The sequence below is a fragment of the Motacilla alba genome, chromosome 8, assembly GCF_015832195.1.
Source record: "Motacilla alba alba isolate MOTALB_02 chromosome 8, Motacilla_alba_V1.0_pri, whole genome shotgun sequence".
NCBI lineage: Eukaryota > Metazoa > Chordata > Aves > Passeriformes > Motacillidae > Motacilla > Motacilla alba.
The window spans coordinates 9,077,214-9,103,966 of record NC_052023.1 but is presented as its reverse complement, the minus strand read 5'-3'; the positions used below and the strand labels follow the sequence as shown (position 1 = coordinate 9,103,966).

At 38.5% G+C, this 26,753-nt stretch overlaps 1 protein-coding gene and 1 long non-coding RNA gene across 13 annotated transcripts in view; one reads left to right on the top strand and one right to left on the bottom strand.

Moving 5' to 3' along the window:
• The window catches only part of MAST2 (microtubule associated serine/threonine kinase 2), a 215,899-nt gene that overhangs the window by 79,535 nt on the left and 109,611 nt on the right, over window positions 1–26,753 (top strand). The window lies entirely within an intron of this gene.
• On the bottom strand, window positions 8,346–19,587 carry LOC119704093. Its single transcript, XR_005257839.1, has 2 exons — window positions 10,970–19,587; window positions 8,346–8,861 (listed from the first exon to the last, which is right to left on the bottom strand). It is a non-coding gene; the product is annotated as an uncharacterized LOC119704093 (long non-coding RNA).

Genomic DNA, 26,753 nt, shown 5'->3' with positions numbered 1-26,753 from the left:
CAGACACTTGCACACAGCTAATATTTTGCATTTGTGCTATGTGAGCAATATTCAGATGTGGCTGGACATTATCACCACAGTTCCCTGCATCCATCTTTCCTTGCAGTGTGGTATTTCCCTTTCATTTTCTGATGAAATTTGGGCTGACTTCAACTAGGTAATTTACTTTGTGGGACCACTTTTGTGCTGGTTTCAGTGGAGATCTGAAAGACAAACTGCATAACAGGGCTTGAATGTGCTTATCTTGGCTGGTGTTTCTACTGCACAGCATGTTTGGCCAAAATACAATATATATAAAAAAAAAACATGCCTCCTAGCCCACCAGAAGAATAATTCATTAATTTTAAAGATAAATCTAACATTTTCCTCCTGGGGGCTGGGGGGAATAGGGCATGGAGAGTATAATCTCAGAGTATTTGGTGGACTTGTTCTTGATTTATTTTACTCTAAGGACTCAGCACTTTTTTGTTTTGTTCTATAGAGAAAGGGAATCAGAAAATCAGTGGAATCTCTAAGCTTCAATATATTTAACAATAGGAGGCTGACTGCACTGTACAGTTTAAGTCTTCTCTGGCAGTTCTTTGGCCATAATTTAGAGACCCTGAATCTTGACTAGCTCTTCAATTTTGTCTCCTAAAGACTGTCTTTTAGAATTATTGAAGACATTTTTTGCTGGCTACAAAGCTCGTTACAAGATCTGACAAAAATGGTGTTAGTAAGAATGTTGCTTTTTACTGTATTTTAATAAAAAAATTAAAGTAGAAATTGCTCACTAAAGGCCTGTAAGCTGTTCACAGTGAAGGGAGACACTAAATGGGACTCAAAATTTGATTTTTCTGTTCTGCTTTTAAAAAACTTCTGAAATACACATTAACTAAATAATTAGTATCTACATTTTAAACTGAAGGTTACCTTTGTAAGTTTAGCAGGATAGATGCATACATACACATGTGAAGATCTTCAGATGTTACCAGTCTCTTGGATTTGAGTTTTGGAACTCTGTGCAGCAGGGGAGCCTGCCATGGGAAATATATTAACAAGACTTATTTTATACTGCTCACAGATTTCTCAGGAATATAACTGAACCCACAGGTCAGATATCTGCTGAAGAGCTTCCAACAGTGATGATGTAGGCAGTCACCACGTATACTGACATCTGAGGAAGAGGTGATAACATGAAAAGATAAATAAAAATGATTTATTCAGATACTGAAATTTTAAACTCATCTTAGAATAACAGAAAGTGCATACCAGCTTTCTTTTAAAAAATATTAGTTAAAGAAAAGTAGTTTGTTCAGGTTGGCTTCCAAAAGAAGCAAGATTTATGTTTAGGCTTGGTTCCTGTTCCCTCAGTATAATTCCAACAGCTGAAATTAATTAATTAAGACAGTCTAAGTTCTTTAGCTCCTGTGAAAATCGGCAGCTGACAGGAGGAGTGGGATCTGCATTTGTGTTACCTGTGTGGAGAAGGGAAATGACCTTGCTCTTGTACAGAGGCTGGTGGCTGAGGGTGTCCAGACTGTCTGGGCAATGTGCTCTGTCTTCTGCTGAGGAGGAGAATCGGGGAGCTCTGATTACAGATGAATGGTTGCTAGAATTCATTAGCTAGATCGGTCATAAGCAACTAGCTTTTACTAAAGTCAGTGGAAAAAATCCTGTGAAGTTTTATTATATGAGTCTGTTGTAGTCTGGTGCTGGGATACTGAATGTCACAACGGGGGAAAATGGATTGCTGTGGAATCTGTGTGGTACATCTCATTGTAGGACTGAGGAGTCATGCTCAGGTGTGAAGCCTTGTGGGTTTTTGGAGGATGTCTTCGGGGCATGTGAGCTTTCGCACTGGTTTGATTTTGCAGGATTGGTGCCTGTGGTCCACTTGGCAATGGAGTAGGGAAGGGAACCAAATTTGGGGAGCATAAGCTTCTGCCAGAGGACACTAGAAAATGTACCAAGGCAAAAATGTGAAACCTTGTCGGAATAGAAAGTCCTTGAAACATGGGCAAGGAGAAAAGGTTAAATGGTTTGCTCAGGCAGAAAAGATGGCGCTTAGCTGCTGTCTTCAGGGTATTGTTAAATTGGTTTGATAATTTGCTGTAGTTAATGCTTAAATAAGTGCTTTCAGTTTGTCAGTAAGGACATTGTGAATGCTTGTATAGCTGCACTCAACTATTTATTTTCAGGCTGTGAGAAAAGATAAAAATGCCAGTAATTAATATTCTACTACTTCAGGAAGAAAGGTTTTGTTAGCAGGTGACTGCATGAAAGAATGGATGTATGTGTGTGAACCTGAGCCTAAGGAAAAGTTGGATAGAGGAATTCTTCCCAAAAATAAACAGCTTTACCTGTTTCACACATTTCATTGGCTTGAGCATGTCAGCTGGACTCACTGGTTGCCATGAGTGGTGTTTGCTGCTGGTGGCAGGGGTTGCTGTGTAGGGAGTGGGAGTGTTTCTCCTCCTCACCATCAGCCACTTGGAGTGTTTCACTGGTGTTAACATTGCTGCATTTTGTACTTGCTTAATGCTGGAAATCCCAAATCTTAAAGGGAAATGAGTTCTCCAGCCTAGCAACATAACATAATGCTGCCATGCTGCAAGACTGGTGTTTAATCTGCTTATCTTTAATAGTCTTCACTGCTTGCACAGACCCACTTACCTCTTTAATGAGAAGAAATGTCCTGCAGTGAGGCAGTGTGTATTTTGCTTCTAGGCTTATGTCATCAGCCTGGAAGTTGAAATTGGTTAGAGCACATTTTATTTTCCTGCTGTCAGTTCTGCTGGTTATGGTTGCCTCTTCAGTTTCTCAAATACGTTGAAAGATGGTATAGAGTGTTTTTTTTTTTTTTTTTTTTTTTTTTTTGTTTTTTTTTTTGTTTTTTTTTTTTGTTTTTGTTTCTTTTTGGTAAAAGGAAACCTAATTAAAACATGCCATGTGAAAAAAATCTGATTTTGAAAAATTATCACTATTGATTGGGAGTAGGCAGTCCTTTTGTGTTTTCAACAGATAAATATAAATTATCTTTGCATTCTAAATATTTCTAAATTGTGGATAGTAGTCACATAAATTACAGAAAATATTTTAGGAGTAGCAGTATTTAATAACAACTAGAAAAGGATCTCTAAAATGTCAAGAGATATTCAAAGTCAGTTGTAAATATGTGGCAGTATTTCCCATGTGATTTATCAGTTGGTCTTCTTTTATTTTGTATTAAATTGCTTTACCCAAGCCATTAGAATTTATCTGACCTGTTGAAGGTATGGGATTTTATAATTTCTGAGATCAAGATAGGATAGGTTTTTCAGGTGATTCTTGAATTTCTAGAAGCTACAATTAAAAATGAGAAGTAATTTGAGGACTCCAAAGTGTTGTAGTGTTATTCTCTGAAGGAGCTGATATTAAATCTTAAGATGTTTTTTTAAAGAATTGCATACCCTAGACTTTTTGATGTGCATTCTTAGCACAACAGTGAGAGGCAAGAAGCTGGATTACTTTATTCAGCAGCTACGTGAATAGCAGAGTATTTTTGCCCACCAGACCAGTGTGCAAATGCAGCTATTTTTCTCTTAGCATCCAAGGTAGGTCAGGTATTCCCTGTAGTTTGTTTTCAATTGTGTGATGTATCCTGAATTTTCCAATCTGTGACTATAGTTTAGCAGCTCTTTCTCTCGTTCTCTCTTTCTCTCTTTCTCTTTCTCACAAAATGTTTAAAGTTTACATAATCTTTCAGTAATTGAAGACATGAAGTTAGCTTTGGTGCGGGTGAACTTAATACTTATTAAGTTTTGCTCACTGAATGTTCCTGGTTCTAGTTGTTAAAGGTTTTTCTTAGTTGTGTGACTTCTAGCCTGGCTATCCATTACATTCACAAGAATTGCTAAACAAAATAAAAGCCACCTAAAACTAAATTTGAGTGGTATGAAAATGATTTGTTAGACTAGATTTAATGTAAGCAGGTGTGCTTTAGAAATATGAATTTTCACTTTACTCATATCTTGTGAGAATATTTGGTTTGTACTGTAAATAATGCAGCAAAGTTCCTTCAACTTGGCTTATGAGCTTTGGAATCATCATCTCTATTTAAAGATTTGCTATGAATCACACTTTGTAGTTTTGTGATTCACAGTGTGAAAGTCTATTCCACGTTAGAAAGCTAATTTCAGCTTGGATTCAATTATTGTATACTATAGTAGAAATATATAATACATGACATTTTACATAAATGCTTCTGCATGATTAAACCTTGAATTTTCTGTTTCGAGGATCAAGAATGAGATCCAGTAAAAAGTATTAAGTTGTTTCAGATTTTGATAGTCATGCAGCCTTACTGTCCATAACTGTTCTCCAATATCAATTTTACTGATATGTTTGGAGGCAATAAGGGCCATTTTTCCACACATCCTGATGTTTTGTCTGCCGTGGGGCTTTGGGTGAAGTGCTGCACTGCAGGCCTGTCATGATATAGTGAATTAAAGTTTTAACTCTTCCACTTTCTATGCAGAATACTTCCAGATAGATGTCATTGCTGTCTTTTGAATGAATTTCTTAAATAGATAATGGCATTTATGGTTTTGTATTGTTTCTCTTTAGAGATGAGGGGTATATATAGAGATCTTTGAAATCTGGGCTTTGAAGTTATCAGCACATTACCTGTGAATACATTCTCTGGATGGAAAGTGGTTCAGCTTTGTTTTTACCTGGTCAAATCTCTAAATGACTCATTTTGCTAATAGCAATGCTCCCTTTAAATCAAATTGTTGAAGCACAACAGATGCTTTTGTAGCCAAAGATTTCTCTTTTCAAAATGCTCTTGGGTATTAGTGTGATAAAATCATGTTTGGAATGAGGATGAATATAAATATTGCCTATTGTATGGCACAGCTTAAACAACTGTAACCTGATATAATTACTTTTAAATTACTTTCCTCAAAAGATGAAAATATTAATTGCCTCTGACATTTATCACTTGTTTTACATCAGCATAGGCTAATAAATGTCACTTGTACTGCCAGCCAAAAAAAAGAAATGATATCAAGTGTCACTGGGGTAGGCTGGTGTATTCTGTGAAAAGGCCTTTTCTGCTCCACTGGTCCGTGAGCTGTGGCCTGTTCCTGCTGGGGATGACTCCAGTGGTCTGAAATGGAGCAAGGTAAGCCCATGGCCATCACTTGCCAGCAGATCTGTGGCCCTGAGAGTGTTTTTAAGTGCTTCCAGTATTACATTATTTTTTCCCTTAGGTGTATGTAGTGATCTCCTTTTAAAAATGTGCACCATTTGCCTTATTTTTCATAATTACAGTGAACAATTTGGCTAAGGTAGAAGAACGTGTGCTGACTGGTAGAGAGATTCCCCTGGGGGGGCTAATTGTGAGGTGCCTATTGGGAGGCAATTAGGATCTTAAAAAACCTAAACAATGGGGATAAATTTAAAGGCTGAAAGAGGAATGGATTCTGGTGAGCTACGGGCAGGAAAAAGATTGGAGGTGACTTAAACAGGGACATGAGTGATTTTACATTTGAGATTGATTTCAGATTGCAAAGGCCGTGGGCTGACAGTTATTCTATCTAATGGTCCCCAGTCATTTACTATTTGTTTTTCTAGCTTTTATCTTTTCCTCTTTCAAATGTGAATGTCACACAGCTTCCTGTTCTGAGCTTGCTGACTGTTTTGGTAGGGCCTGCCTTAAAACTCTATGGACCAAAGTTAAACCTGGCAGTTCTGTTGCACTTTGTCTCAAAACATTTATTTATGAAATAGCACCCAAAAAAACTTCTTGTACTGAAATGGGCAAACATTGAAGTTTTTAAAAACAATTTTATAATCTGGGGTAGTTTTGCTGTGTGGTGACTGCCGGCTTCTAAATTTTGAGAGTTTGACAGTGCCAAGCTAATATTTTTCTTCCAAAGTGGCTACTGTGAAGAAAGCCCCTCAGGGACACGAGACTACTGGAGACCTTCAGAAAGCAATGTTGTGCTTGATTAAGTTTAGACAGATGATGGAGTGATGTAGTAAAATCATTTTTGTTAAGGCATAATACAACATAGAATCCAGTGTAGTACCATTGGGACTGATAAAAATGAAATACTAAAGAAAAACCATGCCCTTACATACAGCTTTCAGCAGCAGATGCAATAGGTGTAATTTACTTGTGTGGTGCTGGGAACACAATATTGATTTACCATGAATCAAGAGAAATAGCCTGTACCTTGCCTGGCTGTATGGATTGCAGCAATCTTGGGGAAACCTGTTACCTAAAAATGGTGCTGTAACAGAATCCCTTGTTTTTGACAGCGCTGGGGAGGCGAGCAGAGCCAGGTGAAAAATCCAGTTACATATCTAAATGTGGGGTGAGAGTCCTTACATGCTGTTGCTGGGAATTGCCAATTTTCCATGTACTTAACTCACACTTCTTGAAAAGAACAATTTCTTGAAAGCAATCCCTTGCATAACTTGCATGGAAGTGAAGGCAGTGGAACGAGAGGGGTTTGGGGTAGATCTCGCCTCGTATTACTTGCAGAAATAACTTCATCCTTGTGTAGCATTTGTGTACCACAAGATAAAAATATTTTTTCTCTGTTTAAAAAAAATATCAAGCAAAATAGCATTTGAGATAAAGTTGCAGTGACTTCAAAGAAGGTCAGTCTGGTCATTGTGGCATGTAAGCTCTTTTTGGGAGGCAGTAGTTCTCTTGGTCTTTAATAAGAGAATTACTGGATGAAGTGATTGCTGTTTGTGTTTTTTTGGCAGACAATATAATGCTACCAAAGGGTTTTACTAACCTCACCTTTCAACCAGAAAGAGCTGTATTATCTTACTGTTTGAGAGATTGGTGTATGGCTTTCATTCATTTACCCCTTAATCCTCAGGTGACCTAGTTTATCCTGAGGTAAGATGGCTTTAAACACCCTTGACAGGGACCCTGATACTCGAAACAAAGCACTCCTGCATTGGTGTCTTGGGTCTCTTGATGTGCTCATGACTGATATCAGGTGAAAATGAGTGTTTCAAGAAACAACCATTCATTTGTGGTTTTGGACTTAAAAAAAAATCTCCATTGTAGGCAAATTGAAGCCTTGTCACAAGAGGGCTTTGCCTCCCCTCTTTATTCCTCGTTTATCCTTACGCCACAGTGCAGATCCTCCTGCCAGATCCCAATAGTTCCACAGGTGAAGTCACACAGAACTGTGCATGTTCTATAATGGGACTCAAAAGGGGGTTTTATAGTTAAGTTCCTTCTGTTTTCTGAAAACTTTGGAGTTTAACAACCATCATTTCAATATTCTCTGCTTTTCTTTCAGGAAGTGAGCTTGATTAGAGGGCTGCTAAATTAACGTCAGCAGGGTGCATTGTGCAAATGAAACCTGACCACTTTAGAGCAGAAGGGATGTTTGAAATTGAATGGTTGCCTTTTTTTTTTCCCCAGCTGGCAACCTTGGTTTCTCCCCAAATACTCTTGGTGAAGAATTAGTGCTTCTAAACTCCTAGAAGGCAGATTTCAGAAAGCATTAGAATGATTCCTGTTGGTATTTCAAGAGCCCCCTGCTCTCTTGGAAAAGAACCAAAACAAAACCCAAAAAATCAAAACAGCAAGATACTTAGCCGTAGAAATAAAAAGAGGCCACCTTTGTACCTGGGCTGAATTTTTGGGTCTTTGCTGAAGGTTCTTATGGTTGATGTGACTTTTGTTAAGTTTATAAAAAAAGAAATGAACAAATGTTGTTTGTTTTCAGGAACCAATGACAGGCATAAATTTACGTTGGTCTTGTGTGGAACAGGTTGTGGTTAGGATGGGGAAGGATGGGTGAACCAAATATATGGGTGAAAGCTGCAAGCACTCTGGGATGCTGAGTTAGTTCTGGTAGAACACAAAACAAAGGGAATTCCTCTTTAATATTTGTGTAACAAGCAGGTTTAGGGAGTACATTATGCTACACAAAGGCAGGGGAGAAAACCTCTTTGCCACTTTTCATCTTGGATGTGTGCCAATTTTAAAAAAGCAAAAATAGAAAACAATCCTATTATTAGTGTAACAGATCATGATTGATAGTTGTTATGGCTAGAAATTGGTTTTAAGCACTGTATTTTGGAACAGCTTGAGCAATATTATAGGCTTTTACTTAACATGCCTCTCTTAAAATCTTGTTTCTGCTCTCAGTCTTTCGACCATGCAAAGAGATATATTTGGACAAGTATCTATTTTTTATCTGTTTGAAATAACATTCACTTTACTGTTCAATAATCAGCCCTCTTTTTTCCCCCCTCTGAATCTACCATTTGTTATTTGTGTAGCTCTAAACTGCTCCATAGCAGTAAGAAAACCATAATGAAACAGAAAACAGAAACTGATTATGAAGACAAAAAAAATTTGTCAATTTATTTGAAGCTGTAGTAAAAAAACTGTACTTAATTCCTTGAATGGAGTAAAGATTTTTTCAAAATAAGGCCATTTTGATGATTTATGCTTAAAAAATGTAGCCAAAGGAGTCAAAGTAGCTGTAAAGATCATAAAATGCAATAAGAGAGAGGAATAAGGTAGAGATAAACATTCATAGCATTTGAGCAGGATATTAGTTTTTAAAGGTTAAAATTTTAAATAAAATGCAGAGGAAATCTTTCTTAATTAAAAATGAGGTAACGTGAGAAAAATGAAAGTTGAAATAGATGTTGCACTCAGAGTTGCGGTCAATGCCTGATGTCCAAGTGGAGACCGGTGATGAGGGGTTTCCTCAGCTGGGACTGACCCTGTTTAACAGCTTTGTTGGTGATGTTGGATTGAGGGCACCCTCAGCAGATTTGCTGGTGACACCATGCTGCACTCAGGAGCGGGTGACACGCTGGAGCGAAGCGATGCCATCCAGAGGGACCTGGACACGTGTCAGAAATGACATGTGAGAACCTCATGAAGGTCACCGAGGCCAAGTGCAAGGTCCTGCACATGTGTTGGGGCAATCCCAACCACAGTTCCAGGCTGGGAGATAACAAATGGAGAGCAGCCCTGCCCAGAAGGACCTGGGGGTGCTGTGGGTGAGAGGCTGCACATGCCCCAGCCATGGGCACTCCCAGCCCAGAAAGCCAAATGTGTCCTGGGCTGCATCCAAAGCACTGTGGGCAGCAGGGAAGGGAGGGAATTCTTCCCCTCTGCTGTGCTCTGGTGAGACCCACCTGGAGCTCTGTGTCCAGCTCTGGAGTCCCCAGCACAGGAGGGCCATGGAGCTGTTAGTAAAAGACAAGTATATATTTGAGCCTGTGTTTTGGTGGTGGCTGAGTGAGAACTTTGTGAAGTTAACAGGAAATTAGGGAGGCAGGAAGATGAAATCCAAATGCCAGGCTGTAGGAATGGTAAGAACCCAGAAGGTCCAGAGCCTTTCAAAGCCTTCCCATGTGAATCTTTATGCATACTGTTAGTTCTTGTTACAGTAAAATGAGTTCTTGAGTCAGTGGCAGGTAAACTGAGCAGTTGAAATCCCAAGTAAAAAGAGATACCTGTCAACTTGCTAAGAATTGTTTGCCTTTGTAAATTTAACAGAAATCAAAGTTGTGGAAACAAAAATGAAAACGTAGAAACTTTAGATTTAACAGTAGCAAGATGCTTAGAGGTTATTCACCATTGCTGCTGTGAAATAAACTGGTAGGTTATTGAATTTTTGTGTTTGGAAAAAATTACTTTAGAAATAATACACCAACTTCTAAGGTCAGGCAGGCTAAACTAAATGTTTTTAAAATTGATTTATCAAGTAACTGTCAAGTTCTTAGGGAAAAACACAGAATTAAGGAGAATAGAAACCTCATAGGTAGAAACCAACAAAATGCTACATCCAAATAGTTGAGTAAGTTTCCATGAGAGAAATGCTGAAGGGATTGCTCTGGAAATACGCTTCTTGTGTTTTAATTGCCCTGTCAGAGAAGACGATCTCATTAAGTTTTGTTTCTCATATTAAAATCCATGTTTGGGTCCTGTAAGTGATTCCATACATCATCTATGTGTATTATCTTTTACTAAATGTCTGAGTCGGTTTCAAATTCATATTATGGATGAAAGGTTGCAGTAAATGTTGAATCTGATCATATGGATATACTGTCTTTTGAACATTCCTGGAAGCAAATCTTATTTTGCTGCTTTAATATGTTTGAAGTCCAAATTAATCTTACACCTAGATTAGCATTACTGGGATGTGATAATGGATTAAGTGCTGATCTTTTCTGCCCCCTGTTTCATCAGCTGCTTTCTTCTGCAGGAGTGGTAATTGCTTTGGAATGGAAATCTTCAAATAGTATTTCAGTTGATAAAGATTTGTGCAATATCCATGCAGATATTCTTTTGCATTAAAAAGGATTTTTCTACTATTTATTTTGACACATGTTAAATAGTGTAAGAGATATCAGAATGTGAATCATAATTCCTTAAAGAACTCATGTAATAGCTGTAGGAGTTGTCTTGCAGAAATAAAAAATCATGACATGGAGATCAGCTCATGAAAATCTTAAAATTATGAGTATCAAATAAGAAATAGAACACTCATCCTACAAAATACCTAATGCCACAGGACTGGCAACATACAAAGTAGAACTCTGATAAGGGGACAATATGCAGTATTAGCTCAATTAGTAAAATACAAACATTAGTACTAACAATACAAGAAAAGTGCTAATGTTACTAATGTGAATAAGGTCTCCTGTTTTCTGTTACAGGTAAAAATTCATCTGTACTATTTTGATCTCAAGCGTTCAAAGACAAAGCTGTCAATTTCATGGAATTTCAAATTGAAACATAACATAATTCCAATTTTGGAGCCCAAATAGAAACCCAAGACAGCTTTTAACTTCAGATGAATTCTCCAGGGTAGGCAAATGTTAAGAAAGTTAATTAAGATAATGTGAGTAAGGCTTTTAATAGACTTGCAGCTGTGAGTGTGGTCACCTACTGCATCTGACTGAGATGGGGCAGCTTTGAGTCTTTTTGTCTTGTCCTTACCTGGGCACCTCCAAGCATTTGACCACAGCCTGGTTTGCAGACAGTTCAAGAATTAACTGAGAAATAAAACCATTTATGCTGTTCCTCAAGGACAGTCTTGAAACAATGGGGAAAACTCAATTGCAATATTTAAGGGCAGCCAATATGCACTGAGGTTATGCAATAATACCTCCAAGTTGCAGGGAGGAGATTAAAACTTCAATAACAGCAAAATATGAAATACGATCACTTGCTAAAAACAATTTGAACTTTCAACAGAGAGAAAGAAATTTCTTTTTACAAGAAATTGATTTTTGGACATGGGAGGTTGCATTCTGATGCACAAGACATAATAACAAGCTAATGCTGAAAGAAAAGAAGGATAGCTCCTGTTGTCCCCTGATGCTGGACAAAGTAGAACTTTCCCCAAAGCATACAGAATTATAATTTTAATTTTTGCACATAATACAAGATGCTGATGCATTAACAACACTGCCAGCAATCAGAGTTAGATCTGAAATAATCCTTTCTCAGTTAAGAACAATTGCATCTTCATCTCCAGAAGCTGTTCAGGAGACACCTGTCACTCTCCTCCTGTTGCAGCATTAATGGTGGAGATTAATCAAGCAGTGTATTTCTAAAGTCTGTACTGTAAGTATGTGCAGTATGAAATTTAATAACCAAGTCAAAATTCAAGTAAATATTTTCACTGATTAACACAAAGATGCTAATTCCTTTTTTAGTGGTGAAAACCTCTGTGATTAGAGATGCAAAAACCTGAAGTAACAGCTCACAATAGTTGCTGGTGGAATGGCAGTCAAATGACAAAGCCTTTGGATTCTTGGTAGCTCTTCCTTCTCCTGGAAGAAATCTTGATCCACGGTGTCTTCAGGAGTTTCATTCCTACTCCTGGAGTGCATCCTCTTGTGAAAAGATGTGGTGATTTCCCTCCATCCATCCCAAATGACACATTTGTGGCATAAGAAGTATTTCAGCTGAGACTTCTGTGTATCAGCAGCAGATGAATCCTTCTGTAGTCCTCATTTGCTGGAAATTGGGGCTGAGAGTCTTGCAGCAAATCCCTCAGAAGTAAACTGTAGTGCAGTAGAATAATGGAGCGGAGCAAAAATCCGAAAAGGTTGATTGTACTAAAGAGGATTCACTGAAGGTGGGCCATAAAACAAACAAAAAAGTGCTCCCACAGAAAATGGTAATGGCAGCCGTAAAATCAGATAATAAAGGAATCCTACCATGAAGACAAAAAAGCAAAAAACAATTAAGCCCCCCCAGAGAATCAAACTAAACAGAAAACAAAAAGCAAACAGGCTTAGGACAGGGAGACACAGGCATATAGCAGCAGCCATGTTGGCACTAAAAAAATCCTGTGCTTAAGTAGATTAGGAAAATTCCTCTTGCCCTGAGCTTTCTCAGTTTGCCTGCTATATATATTGTAGGCTGTTTTTGAGTGCCTCCATAAATTGCACATGTAGAAAATGCATTCCAGAAACCTGTGGCTTTCAAGTCTTTTGTTTTCCAAAGAAAGAAGTCAGTTGTAAAAGAAGGTGTTGGAAATAATGCTGTAATCTGTGGTGCATCAGAACAAAATTTGCTCTTGTGGTGTCTTTGAAGTTTGTATACATACAAAAGGAAATGTGTGAGCTTTCCATTTATCCCAGGAAAATAGAATTTCTTTGTGCCTGTGTATTCATAGAAATTGTGTGTGTGTATGAAATAATGTATATATACTGTCCAGTTGTATCTCTTTGGGACCACAAAGAATTTAAGCACTTCACTGCTACTGTTGTACAAGCAGTCTTCTGAAAATCAGAAACTTTTAGTTTCCATTTGTATGGAAATGGAAACACACCTATTTGTATGCATCATTTCTTGTGCCACCATTGTCCTTTGTTCCGAGTAGCTTTCCTTCTGTGGGAATTCTTCCCTCAATTAATCCATGAGACTGTCCTCACTTCAGCCAAAGACTTCTTGTGCTGGAATGATGGCTGCCAGCATTTGAATATTCATTTGAGATAAACTGGAGGCACTCCTTGCTGAGCTGTGGAAGGCAGTGCTTCACACTGCAGGTGTTTGAAGATACTTCTCCTTTGGCTAGAAAGACAAGTTATTTCCTTTCTGATGAAAACCTGTTCAGTGGTGGTTGGAGGGTTTTTTCTAGCTTTAGGCTCAAGTATGTATTTCATAGGAAAATGAATTTCAAGAATAGTAGCAAGCTGTCTTGGCCAGGAGTCTGGGATTTTTCTTTGTGAACAATGTGCCCAGAACCAGACATGGCATCAGAGCTGCTGATGTGCTTCTGATTGAGCTAATGCCATTAGAATAATTTCCATATTATGTTCCATCCCGTTCCTGATGCTGCCTAACAGCCTGGTTGCCTTTTATTCCCCAATCAAAGCTGTCCATTGTCTTCACAATTTGTCCTCTGTCCTTTTTCAAATTAGTCTTAGTTTGGCTGTAGGTGTGTGAGGAATTACTTGTGTATATCCTGATTCTGGCCTTCTGTTGATCACTTGCTTGATAAATTCTCACACTGCTAGGATTTACAGGAAACCCATATTTGGTTCTGTGCAGTATCTGCTATTGCACTGTATCCTGGAATTAAGTTAGGAAAACTCAAATCTCAAATTTCTAACATTTTGCAGTAATAAAATAACAGCACATTTTAAAAATTCTGCAGTAATTGTTTGCGTTTGTTTTCCCTAGTTCTGTAAGTAAGATTTTTGACCCACCTACAGCATTAGTCAGCTTTCTGCCTGATCATCTGGGATACTGAGAATGCCTAACCTGTTCAGAGATGCAGGAGTGAAAGGAAAAGAAATTTATAACTTGTATGTAGAACAGGGGACAATGAAAAGGTTGGCTGTCATCAGCGAAGAGAGAATGCCTCAAGTCAGCATTTAAGAAGAAGCCCATAAACTCAAAAAATGGAACTTGCTTTTGGATAGATCTCACCTATTTTTAATTTACTTAATAAAAGTAGAATAGAGTGGAAGGAGAGTAAGTTTAATCACTACTTAAAGGAGAAGCTTAATTAGCATCAGCTTCTAGTAGCTAACGCACTGTTAAACACAGGAGACAGGTAAAAATCTGTGTCTAAGAGCATGCAGATGACATGATGGAGCAGGTCTTCAGTGTGTTTGTGGGTGTGGTTCAGGGAGCTCTCAGCACTGAGAGCAGAGGTTTGCTCTTAAAGTGCTTGAACTGCCCAAACTTAGTAGAGAGGCTCAGAGGTGAGACCTGCAGGGGCAGCCCCTCTGCACTGCTGCTGAGGATGGACCTCACCTTTTGGACAAGATCCACCTTCCAGACATGGTCATTGCATCCTTGGCTCCTGCAGCAGAGATGATGCCCCCAAGGATAAGGGGAAGCTGTCAGTGCTGTGGGTGATTGTGTGAATAAATGCAGTTAACTCTGTTTCTGTGTGGGAGGTTCAGGGAGGGATGCTTCCAGGGTAACTCGAGGTTGCCAAGTGGGCCATTGAAATACAGGATTTCTGTGATAACATTCTCTGGAATACCTGCCAGTTCTGTGTGTGAGAATCTGTAGACAAGAGATTAGCAGCCCACATGTGTGGACAACATAAAGGAGTAAAAAGGAGGAATGAGGTGTGATGGGAGCTGATCATGTCTTTGGGACCTTAGGCTTCTGCCCAGGAGGAACACTGCACCCCAGTCAAGACAGAGTCATGCTGTGGGCACTAAAAAGGAATGTAGAAAGCTGAGGACAAACCCAAAATAGCATCTCTTTTTTGAGTTCAGACTGCTCTTCTGTTATCCTGGTGAAGCACTGGCCCAGATTGAAGTCTTCCTTTGTTGTGACTTGTTCTAACTTTGCAGCTTCCCCGATCTTATTTAATGTTTCCTGATTGTTGCCATTGCCTTGAACTGAGAATTGGTAGCACAGGCCTGGAACTGTATTTTTGGCTCTTACAGGCTGGGTTTCCTGCCCAAAGGGATTCTGTGATGCATTTCTTCTGTAATTTTTTTATCCCGGTAAATTTCACCTGCAGAGCATCTTCCCTGCTCCCACAGCTTAATCCATCAATCCTGCTAAGTGAATACTGACAACACTATCCCACAGGTTATCCTCCTGTGGGCAGGTGTGTGGGATGCCTGTTGCAGAGGGTGGCTGTTTGATGCCAAATATACTTTTGTTTTATTTTTCAGCCTTCTAGAATTCATGTAGAAGCACTTGTAAGTTCTACTTTGCTTTATGCCTAGTATTGCACACATGGTAGCTCCCTGGCATTGTAGCCAGATTCATTTCCCTTTCCTGTATCTTGCTATTATATTGTTTATTTACCTGTTGGTTTTTTTTTGAGCCCTTTTTATTTTTTTGGTCTCTGCCTTTCCCAGGCTCCAGAGACTGATTTGCTTTGATGGGAATACCTGAATCTGTGAAGCAAAAACCTTCTAGGCATGAAGGAAGCCACAGTTGGAGATTTTCAGACACTACAATGAGCCTAATTTCTCACCTTTTCCATTGAAATGGATGGACATTTGTGTAGTGAGGTTCCAATACTGTTTTAAAAATACCATTTTTTTTGGCCAGTCATTTGCTGTAGTAGTTTCTAGGTCTGAACAGTGGAATGCCATTTAAGTACACTGAAATTAGGAAAACTTGAAGTATTAAGGTTGAAAATAAGGTTTAGCCCTCCTCAGTATGGTAATTTTACAAACAATCCTTTCAAGTTTGTGTAACAGTACAGACTCTGCTTCCTAGAACCAGCACATATTTAAATACTCTCTGTCCATTTGCATTTAATGTTAAACTTCAGTAGAGAGGCTATAAACATTCAATTGGAATAAAATGAAAATGGGAAAATGAAAAGAATATTTTATTAATCTATAATGTGTATTGATTTTTAAGAGAGTAGGCATAATGTCTATTGATTTTATTTTTTAAGGAGCATGTACACAGCAATTTAAGCACTCTGGACATAAATGCTGGGCAGCTTCTTTCAGGTGGGGGAGGGAATATGACTTGAGTTGCTTTACCTTCATCTGAAAAATAACCCAACACCATGTTAACAAAGCAATAGACTTTCCCAGGGGCTCACCTAGTAAGACACCAGGCTCACTACATCTGAAAAACTGCTTTTAAATGGTTTTGTTGCCCAGTCTCTGATAGTTCTTGTCCAGGTGAGCCATCCTAGGATTTTTCTTTAATAAATACTAACCTGACTTTTAAATGTTTCAAAGATAAATACTTCTACAAAAGTAAGTGATGTGCAGAAAATAAATATTCATTATTTAAAAAGCTACTGTGGAATTAAAAACAGTGAAAATAAAGTGGTACCTGTGACACACCTTTTTTTAAAATCATGTAAGTGAGGAAAGATCATTTGAGCTGTTAAGTCTAAATTTTCATTTAGCATATATGTAAATCTGGACTAACCCCAGGAGCTGCACTGGGTTTCTTTTGGGTGTGTGTGTTAGAGGAATCCCCCTATAGCCAGTCCTCTGTAATTCCTTGACTAGAAGGTGGGTTTGCTTTCTGGTGTTAAAATTCTGAATTCAACAAGTACAAAGTTTGCATTAAAAATAAATCTTTAAATCTCCAGTTTCTTTCCTCCTGATTAAACTGAAATGCTTAAAATCCAGTGGTGAATTCGGAGCGATGTTTCAGCTCCGAGAATAGGATTTAAATGGGAATTTAAATGGGAATCACCATCTTGCCTTTTCTTTGCTGTGCTTTTTACTTTGTGAGAAACTGAAAAGTGAGACATGTTAAAAGAGATTTGAGCCTGTTGCAGTCAAACCACATTGGAACTATTTTATCAGTTTCTAAACTGTTTTATTGAAATGAAAATTATCAGTTTTCACAGCATTTAAATTTGGAGGAGAATGAATTAATGAAATTCACTCAATTTTTGTGTATGCACTGAGTGATTCTGCAGGATCACTTTAATGCTTTTACTAATCCTTTGTTCTGGCTGCTGAAATTGCACTTCTGTTGTGAGAATTTGGGAGCACCAGTACAGCTTGTGGCAGCATTGCTCGAGAGAAAACATTGTGGAAATAGGGATTAAGGGGTTAAACATCTAAGGGAAATAAACCAAGAATTTTCTTGATGGAGAAGATAACTTATCATACCATGGAGCATGGGTAGATGGTTGCTATCAGGAAATGAAACCTTGAGTCATTCTTTGAAAGCTATTTCGGTTAGTTCTTCACAGATGGTCACTAAACTTCCATATTTTTCGTTATTTCTTTGCAGTTTGGTCCCTCTCAAAAATGTAACAAGTTCAGTGAAATATCTCATACTTTTTTCCCCCCTATTAGTTATCAACATAAGAATTTTTTTATTGTCCACAGCAAACATTCTTTGTATAAGAAGTCTTCTAATCCACATAGCAGCACATCAAAATTGTAACTTCTACTCTGCAAAAAGCTATTGAGCTTGGGCTGGTTGTTAGTGAGGTGGGATAGACAAAAGAAAATGACATCAAAACTTCAAAAAAGAGCAGTGGGAAAGCTTGTGCAGAGGTATAGACCTGGTTTTTAGGTAGTGTGAACACCATTTGTACTTAAATGCTTCGATGTACTGAAGCTTTTTGCCTGTTAGATAGTTTGCAGTTCCATGCTGCTTTTTCTTTCCAGTATGAGTAGCTTTTTTTTTGTAGCTTTTATGAAATATGTATCAGAGGAGCAGGGACTTTGGTTCTGGTATTCAAGTTCTCCTATAGCACATTTCAGACATCGAGTTAAAAACATTGTATTAAAGACTTTTTGGCTCCCCAGAAGCTATTCTGAGCTGAATGCTTTAATCATGCATTGAATTCAACCTGAAAGTGTGAACAAGGCCATTGATTAGACTTGTGGTTTTGAGACCTGTCAAGTTGAGGAAAAGCCCCTTCCCAAATCCTCTTTGAAGAAAGAGACTGTTCAGTGACAATTGGTGATGAATTTTCGGGTCTTGCGAAGTCTTTGGAAATTTTTTCTGTGCCCATAAATGCAAACAGGAATATACCTTAAAACCTCACTTTGAAGCCAACAGCTGAATTAAAAAAACCTTGCAGTTTTTTTCTAAAAGGAGTAGAGGATGAAGAGGAATGCACAGCAGAGAAATTACAGTGCAGACAGACCTGAGTACCTGCAAGGCTTTTCCTGGTGATGAGGTCAGTGTTTGTTCTAATTTGAAGTATGGTAAAGGACAGAAGGCAGAAGTTTTAGATATCGATTAGTATCTTTTGTCTTGATATTTTCAGGAGAGTCCATATTTATAATTTAAATGCAACAGAAAGAGAATCCTTGCCAGAACATGTCCTTGTAATAGAATCAGCTGTTTCTGTCAGCCCATTACAGAGCACAGTAATCACCCATCAGAACTAAAAGTCATTAGGCACAGTCTGCACTTTCTCAAATCTCTGCTTTGGGAGTGAGTGCCTGTATTTTACCACTGCTTTAATTGGGGATGAATTTTCCTTTACTCTGAAACAGATCTCTTGGCACTGAGTAAACCTGAATTATCCAACTATATTAAATGTAGGGTTGTTCATAAATAAATCTGTAAAAGATGCTTAGATGTATCCCATGCTTTTTCATAGGAGAAATCTGAGTGATCCAAAACCTTCAGTTCTCTTGACATTTGCAGAATTTATGATGTAACTGAAGGACAGGGCTGGATGTGGTTTTTAAAAATATGCCCAGGGATGAGGTTGTTCAGTTTCTATGGTTCCCAGCTCACCTGTCTTTCATTTTGAAAGCAATAAATGCTGCTTTTGTGAGATATGTTCTGTCTCTTCTAAGCCTGAAGTTTTTCTTACCTACATGAGGAGAAAACTTTCCCCACATTGGGTTTGATCTGTAAATGAATGCTGAGTTTGGCCTAGCACCACTTTGCAGTTTCCTATTTTAAATTCCATCTTAGAGCAATGTCACACTGTTGAACCCTTGAAGTTAATATAAGATTGTAATTTTAAAATTAGAGTTCAGTTGATGATTATTACAGTTCTGTCTCACTGAAATTGAGAGGACCATTTAATTACTTTTTTTCTAATATATTTTTTGTCTTTATGATTAATTTAAATATGCCTAGGCAGAAAAACCCCCACCAACTAGTTTGAAAGTATGTGTGAAAGATGATAGGAGAGCATGTTCCAATGTAATGTTTGTTTTTTTCACTGAAATGATTGTTTTTCAGAACTAATAATAAAAAGTTGTGGTATAAAGGCTTTGTGTCATCACTGAGATGAGTCATGCTAGGTGTGTAACCACCTAATATATCCAGGGGTGAATATCTCTTCCTATACAGATAATATATGTAAATGTCAAATATCTGTGGCTTTTGCTTTTGATGTAAAAAAGTATTTATTTTTGGGGAATGAAGCAACAGAGCCCTTTCTTTCATCACTTCTGTCAAGGGTTTATGTTCTAGTGTGGAGCCCAGCAGGCATAAGCAATGTCAGAGACTATTCACTTCTGGGGGCAGGAAGAGAAGTGGAAATTCTCTTGTTTGCTTACAGAGGTGTAAATACTGTCTGGCTCTGATTATTCCAAGTTTTCACGTGGTGCTCAGCGTGTGGATTTCTTCATTAAGTGGATGATGGCCTGTAACTATTCCTTTGCAGAAAATGCTCAGAGCACCCTGTCTGTCCCTCCTTCCGTGGTTTTGTGAGCAGAGGGGTAGGCTGAAGTGCCTGATGTAGCTTAGCTAAGCAGTGGAAAATTACATCTGCTTGTTCTGTAAATAATGTCCGGTCAGAGCAGATGTAATTAACTACTGAACTTAATGGATGCCACGTGAGGTTACAGATGCTATCAGTCATAAACTAGATGAAGGCAAGGGAGCTTTATTTGCTTGAAAATCCTTTTAGGACTAATTACTAAATATCTTTAAAATTGATTGCTTATGCTTTCAATTTCTGAGAGTGTGTTCCCATATCAATGTGGAATGGATTTGATGCAGCTTTAAGGAAGGATGGGAGACACCTTTATTGTTGAGGCTTTTTGAGGAACTAAATGGTTTTTCTTCCCTGGAACTTTCTCCCAGAGCTTTACTGTTAGGAAGCTTGGTGTTATTTTAGGGCTGGCCAAGCTGTCCAGCTGTCCAGCTGGCACATTTTTCTTTTTGTCTGAATTAATTGAGAAATAGACAATCCTAAAGATAAAATTCTGTTGGTGTGTCACAAGTCTGGGCCTAACATTGACAAAGCAATTGGAGACATGGGGAGTGCCTCTCAAAAACAACCACCAAATTAAATTTCTGCCTGTTTGCTTTCCAACACTTTACAACTGGAGAGTCAGTGAGAAATCAGCCTGACAGACTTTGGACTGGTGGGAGAGACCTGCTGCTGACATTAACTGAACTGGTCATGTGTCTTTTGTTCTTTCAACTATGGTATTGAAGAATGAAGAATGTCCAATTTATTTTAATGTAATATAATACCAATGTATCTCAGTATAATTTTAGGGGTAACCTTTGATTTTTTTGTTCATAGCCTGTGTTAACAGTGCACTGAATGAATATGAGCTGATGAGCCAGAGCTGGAGTTTTCATGAGATGCTCATTGTTTTATATAGATTTTTGTAGGATAAACCAGAAAGGTTCTTGTGGAATCCTTTTGTTGGGCTTGGTTATTCAGTTTTAAGGGACATTTAAAGAGTTTCAAGAATCAAATTGGTTGTCAGGTAGCCTTGGTGACAGTTAATTTGTCCAAAACAACCTTTTAAGGAGTAGATGTGTGTATAGTAGAAATATCAACTGACTTAATCATAGATTAATATTAGTATGAGCCTACAAGGGGGAGAATAGATTTGTTTATTTGTAATGCTCTTGGCATTTTTAGCAGCTGTGGCTGTTTCCTTGTGACCATTGCATGCCCAGTCTTGAAGGAATTTTTGCTGCAAGTCAAGACAGAGTAATTTCAAGACTGGTTTCTAACAATAGAATTACAGCTGGAGTTCTGTAGATGAGACTCTTCCCTGCATTTTCAAAAATTTTGCAGAATGTGACCTTTTGACTTAAATTTCTGAAACTGGCGCCGTCTGGCAAAATGAAAGAGAATTTTGAACAGTTGCTCCCATTATTTGGGATGAGTGTTCAGTGCTGGGCAGGCTCTTTCACACATCAGGAATCTGCTTCATGGCCTTGTAAAACTAGAATTAAGTAATGAGAAAGATTAATGAGCTGTCTAAGCTGTGTGCTTTATTACTCTCAGTATTCCTTTGCCTTTAGGCTAATTTGTGCAAAAAATATATAAGGAAGATTTGGAGCATTTATTATTGGTGTTATTTCTCAGGTTTTAAAGTATAACCTTTTATTTACAGATGACTACCATATCTCTTACTTTTTATTTTGTTGCTACACACACACACACACACACACACACACACACATACATATATTTTGGGTTGCTGCTGTTGTTTAATTTGGGGAATAAGTTATCATAATGGTCTTCTGGAGCTGCTGCTGTTGCAATTTATGGATTGTCTGTTAGGAGAGTAAATTCATAGTTTTTCTTCTGCTCTGCTGTTTTTTCCCTATGCTTCTGCATCCCATCTAGAACTCTGGGTTGCAAAATTCAAGCTGTAATATTTAAATTTACTTTTTCCTGGTTGTGAAATTGCACCTTAAAACCATTGTCTCTTCTGTGCTCTATAACATTTAAAAATAAGTTTGGCAAGTGTACTTGAAGAGGGCTGCTTCTATGGTTGGTTTTATTTTTTAGCCTTGAGGAAAACAACCAAGTTAATAGTAAATTAGTTTGCTGATGTCTCAGGATTGAACAGCTGAGTTGCTGTACCCCTGTGATTGTGACCAGGGCTCTTAGAGGTCTTAGTTTTCAGAAGCCACTCTTACTTTAACCACTGCTGAAAAACTTGGGATCAAATATAAAACTAGGAATTCTCTTTATTATGGGAAGAAAGAGACTTCTGCTTGACTGAGGGCATGAAATCAGGGTGACCCTGTGCTCCTGGTTCTGAGAAACAGAGATAGGAATGAATCCTGTGGAGGAAATGAGAGCCGGAGGACTGCAAGTCACTCATGGCTCTGGCTGGTGAGAGACATGTGGGTGCCACCCTGCCCTGGGCTGTGGGTGCCCACTGAGCTGTGGAAAAGCTGTGGCTTTCCCTGGGGCTGGTCCTTCATCCCTTGGGAATGTGGTTTGCATCCACTGTTTTTGTTGTCATTTGCCAGTCCGAGCCATGACGTGTGGTTTCAGTCCCGTTTGTTGCCGTGAGCAGTGGCTCGTGGTGTGCGCTGTGTAATGTTGTATTTTGAGCTGGAAAACATGATGTAATGTACAAAATATGGAGCAGACACTCCAGCTTACTGAAATGCATATAGATATAGTATATATATACACACATGGGAGTGGGCACTGAAAATATTCTGAGGAAAGTGTGAATTCTTGCCTGTTTTGAGATGTATTCTGGAATTAGTTTAGGTCAAGTAGCCAAAATCCATAATCTTATGGAAAGCCCTGAGGTTAAGTGATATGAAGGGTTAGTGGGAAGCTTCTGGTCACATATATTCTTGACAGGTTAATGCACAGATGTGACCTGGATCCTTAGCTTTGCTTACCAAAGAATAAGTTGCCCATTCAGAAGGGCTGGTGGGGGAGGGAAAATAATTTGCTCCGTTTGAGAATTTTGCTTGAAGTTTAAAGGGCTTTTAGCTTGCTTTCCTTCTGCAGTAACTCTAATTTGAAATAAATCCAAAGGCTTTTTATTTTGCTGACTAGTAAGGGATTTCTAAGCTGAAGAGAAAAGAAAGACTGGGAGATCTAAAAGCATGAAATGCTTCATTGGCTGATTTGTGACCTGTGGGTCGAAAGACTGATATACACTGAATATTTAGAGAAATAGGGCTGCCTGTTAGTTAAACATCTGAGGGTTTTTTCCCCATTTGGTTTTATATTTTAGAATAGTTGCAAATGGTATTTTTATTGTCGTGCAACTTCTGCTGAGGTAGAAAATGAATCAAAACAATAACTTTATTTTGCTTTGAACTTGTAGTATGTTTAGGGTAGCACTGGGTGAACAGATACACTATGGACTATTCTGGTGTCACACACATCTTTCTGGAGGCTGTGGCCCTTTGCCACCATGAAGGTGAGATTTCTTAGCAAAGGGTGGTTCCAGGCAGTTTGGGTGGTGCTGGGAATATGGGGGGATGCCCTGGGACTAAGCTATCCATGGCATTTTAGAATTTGTGTGATGGCAGACATAAATTCAGTGGAGTGCAGAGAAAGGTCTGGGAATTAAATGCACGTCCTCTGAATATTTTGAATGCTATTGGCAAGAGGCTGGGTATTCGTTTTGTGTATTTTAAGTGTCTCTGTAGCTAAGCAGATGATCTAACAGTATGATCCTGAATTTAGTTTCTAAAAAGTCAGTAAATTATAGAAAATATCTGCAGCATATTCCATAGGTTCATCTGACCTTCAGTACAGATACGGTTTCAGTGTTGCTGTTTAAAATTCTTTACTGATGAGTTTGGGAAACAAGTTCAGATGTAATCATTTCTAGACAGAGAAATTGAGAAGTGCTGTTTTTAATAACCATTTACAGTGATATGGTGAAAAGAAGGAAATTATTTTTCCTGACAGATTCTGATAGCAGAAAGAAAAGCTTAGCATGGGGCATTTTTTTTTTTCTTAATCACCATGAAAAATTCCTTCCCGTTAATCTGATGGATGGATTACAGTTTGTCCTTGCACGGCCAGGTTGTACTTTCCATCAGAACTGGAGATTCCAACCCTCATTATATCATTTCTGTAATGCAAATGGTTATGTATAGAGGGAGATTTAATTAATCCCCTGCTGGTTGGTAGTATACCCTAAAGCAAACATAGTCAGCAAAGGAAAAAAAATTAAAACAAGAGTGCATGGTACCAGGTCACTGACTGTCAGTGGAATTTCATCATCTGTGAAATATTAACTTATTAACTGAAATGTATTTACTCTTATAGCTGTAAAAATATTTGTCTATTGTCCCAACTGGTATGATAGTGAGTGCCTTGCAAGGGAGCCAAGGTCAAAAGCAATCTCAGGAATCATGCTGTCTGCTCTGGCAAAAATATGGAACATCCTGTGTGGCGATGGTTCTCATTTTAATTTGCAAGGACTCCATTTAAGCTGCCATCAGTGCAGGCTCCAGCATCCAACTTTGCCTGTGGGTCTGTGCCATATGTGCAGATGCATATTCAAGGACAAATTACAAGACTGAGAGAAAGTGACAAATTTGAGTGATGGGTTCCTGTTTTTTCACACTTTTATAACATAGCGGATCTGCTGGAGCGATGTGGGTTGTATTGTAGGTCAGTGAACAAATAGATTTCCAGACTTTATTTCCTCTCCATATTGTGTGCACACACCTATGCAAAAAGCCAGCACTCTTCCTGCTACCTGAAACATTCCTGTTTTCAGATGCAGTTTCTGTATCTAAAAACCCACAACTGAATAAATTTTTCAGTATCTATGTACTAAACAATGTATTTTGCAAACAAAAATGATCTTTCAAATGACTGGTATTTTTTCTCTTTAGCGTCCTTGATGCCTGTAAAAGGAAGATCAAGTCTTATTGTGAAACCTCTTCTGTAGCATGATATGGTGTCCAACTGATTTTATAGCCTCCTGATTGAGGTGATGAACTTAAAAGGAAATATAAGGACCTCTTTTGAAGGCAGATATTTGAATCAGCTTTTTATAAATTCTGCAATGCTGAATTTCCTTCCCAAGGTTCCTTTTTAACTGCTCATCTGAAAATCTGCTGCTTCTTTTGTCTTGTAGAGATCAAGTTGCATGTTTAATAATTATGCCCTGAAATGTGGAACTGGTACAAAAAATTAACTTTCAGAACAGTCTGTTCTTGTCATTTGGGTACTGCAAGATTTAATACACTCCTTATTTTTTAGGATCTGTGAAAGTAGTTCTTTATTTCCACTTCTGAAAGTTCTTTGTGAATAATGTGCACCAATATTTTATAGTGTTCTTATGCTATTTAGCACTTCATATAAATCAAATATAAATGTAAGCCTGTGTTTTGAGGGTTGTATTGTTGACCTAGAGAGCAGGTGGCATGGAGCTGGCTGGAGTAATAATGGTTATATAAATATAGCTACTGGCAGCACAAGTGCTCGGGGAGGCAGATGTGCTGTCAGAAAGGGCAGTTTGGAATCTTGCAGGTTCCTGTGTTGTTCTCATCAGAAGGGTGGTCTTTAATGAAAAATGTCCTTCAGGATGAACTAGCATATTGAAAGGATTACAGTGCACCCTTTAAATAGTGTTTCAGACCAAGCAGTCACAGCTCAATACTCTTTTCTTAGTTGTCTCACCTCTTAAAATGTGATTTATTTTTTCAGGATACATGGACATGTAATGCCAAACTCCCTTGTGGTGTGAGTGGAAACCAGTTAAATCATGCCACCTACCTCATAATTTACTAACTAAAACATTTAATCTCTACTATAAGTGATACTATATATAATTCTGAGTAGACTTTAACCTTTTTAGGGTGCTTGTGGAATGCTGTTGGGCTTTTTTCCCTTACATTTTTCATAATTATTGAATCGCTGCTTTTGTAGTGCTACTCCATATGTTTGAAACCACCCTGTCATTATAACATACAAACTCTCTGGTGGTCCCATGGCACACATTGAAGTGTTGAGCTGTCTTAAGACCCAGCTGAGTCTCAACCCTGTGAGTGTATCCCCATCTCTGGGAGGCATTTTCATTGTCCACTTGATCCCCTGGAGATCTGCAGTGTTCTCCTGGCAGTGGACAGCCTCAAATAGGAAATGGTTCAGCAGTTGTCTGCAGTCTGCTCCCTCCTTCTTTCCATCTCCAGGCATTTTCTCTCTGGGATGTAACTTCACACACAAACTCCCTGGTGATTTGGGAAAAGCAAATCTCATTACACTGCTCGTGGTTGTGTAATGTCCAGCTCTGGTGCTTTTGCCTTGGCCCCACTGTTCATGGCCTGTTCTGGGGGATTTTAGGGGCTGTTACCAGCTTTGGAGAGGCAGAGAAGGGCCGAGAGCTGGGAGAGTGCATTGTCATTTCTCCAGAGGCCAGGGAAAGTGCTGCAGAGGCCAGGACGTGGTGGGCTCTGTGGCTGGTAGGGTTTGTGAAGGGGATTTTAAGACTAACGTGAACTGAGGCATAGTGGAACAACAGGTATAAAAATTGATTGTTTTGATTGTGCTCTTTGTTGTCAAGACCACAGTGGTATTAAATGTGAACTACTGCCTATTGATTCCACAGCTGCACTGTGTTTGTCAAGGTGGTGGTGCAGAATGAAGACAACTCCTGCACGGATAGGATAATATTTCAATTGCATTGAGATGTCATCTGCCAGGAGTTTGTTCCTTCCTTATCTGGAAACTCAGTTTCCAAGGGATGTTTTCAGGAACAAAGCCCCAGGTATTCCTCCTCCTGACCTTGCATGAATTTTATCCTGAATTACCTTCATTATAGCAAGTATTAAAGGTCATATTGTTTGAGTAAAGCAAGAGTTCTGTAAGGGAAAGGATTTGTCCATTCCTGTTCCTGGACCATGTTTCTTGTGATGTATGTCTGGTAATTACAAGTCACAATTACCAGAGCTGTGCTGCTGCAAGGGAGTGTTCCCCCTTTAAATGACTTTTCAGCTCTAATGACTAGAGCAAAGCTTGTAAAAATGAACCCTAGAAGTTCAAAAACTAGAAGGTAGTTAGATTTAAAGGTCACTGTTTTGCTTTTTGATCCAGTACTATGAAATCCCAGAGGTTTATACATACATTCTAAAAATTTCTGGGGCTTATTGTGTTGGAATCCATAGAAATATGTCATTTGAATAG